Genomic DNA, 1,128 nt, shown 5'->3' with positions numbered 1-1,128 from the left:
TATTGAGCCGGCTCTTTTAAGTGAACGATAAGAGCCGGCTCCCGTCCGAGAGGCGTTTTTTTTTCTTTCTTTACTTAATTCAAGGCAGAATGATAGGACAATCTTCTCCGCGCCACGGGCACTCCATGCACTGACTGTGACTGAATGTTGTGGTAATGACGTCCGTGCGACCAATCAGGTGTGACAGACAAGGATCATACCATCAAGCAGGGAGGGGCGGGGGTGCGTCGCGCGACGACGGTCTACAGTTATAGAGCAGGGAGAGGAGGAGAGAAAGAGAGAGAGAGGAGTGCGGTGCGCAAATAGCAGACAAGATGAGTGACAGTCGGAAATGAAGCAGCATGTAAAATTATGGTATTCTGGAAATTATAAGGTTTAGAATAATTATATTGAATAATTTAAGTGATATATCTAAACACATACTAATCCATTTGGGAGCCGAAAGAGCCGGCTCTTTTTGGTGAGCTGAGCCAAATGATCTGGCTCACTAAAAAGAGCCGTAATTCCCATCACTACTGCAGACTCTACGAGCACTGATTTCACACAGCATCATGTCTCATCAGCATCCGGTTTAGAGCGCTCTCTCTCATTGGTCAGGACGGTCTGGACCCGCCCATAATCTCCGCGTGCTGATTGGACAATGAGGAATTCTTCGCGCTCTGATTGGTCGACGCCCCTCCAAAACTTTTTATTTTGGGGCAGGCCCCGTTTTATTGTGCACGACGGGCACGCGGAGAAGAAGTGGAGTTGTAAACGAAGCTCGTGCACGTTTCAGCACCAAACACTCAGGGACAGCAGCCAAAGAGAGAGAGAGGGAGAGAGAGAGAGAGAGAGAGGTAGAGAGAGAGAGAGAGAGAGAGAGAGAGGTAGAGGTAGAGAGAGGTAGAGAGAGAGAGAGAGAGAGAGAGGTAGAGAGAGAGAGAGAGAGAGAGAGAGAGGTAGAGGTAGAGAGAGGTAGAGAGAGAGGTAGAGAGAGAGAGAGAAAGAGAGAGAGAGAGGTAGAGGTAGAGAGAGGTAGAGAGAGAGAGAGAGAGAGAGGTAGAGAGAGAGAGAGAGAGAGGTAGAGAGAGAGAGAGAGGTAGAGAGAGAGAGAGAGAGGAGGGAGAGAGAGAGAGAGAGAGGTAAGAA

The sequence above is a fragment of the Sebastes fasciatus genome, chromosome 8 (genome assembly GCF_043250625.1).
Source record: "Sebastes fasciatus isolate fSebFas1 chromosome 8, fSebFas1.pri, whole genome shotgun sequence".
Taxonomy (NCBI): domain Eukaryota; kingdom Metazoa; phylum Chordata; class Actinopteri; order Perciformes; family Sebastidae; genus Sebastes; species Sebastes fasciatus.
Note: the sequence above shows the minus strand (reverse complement) of the source record.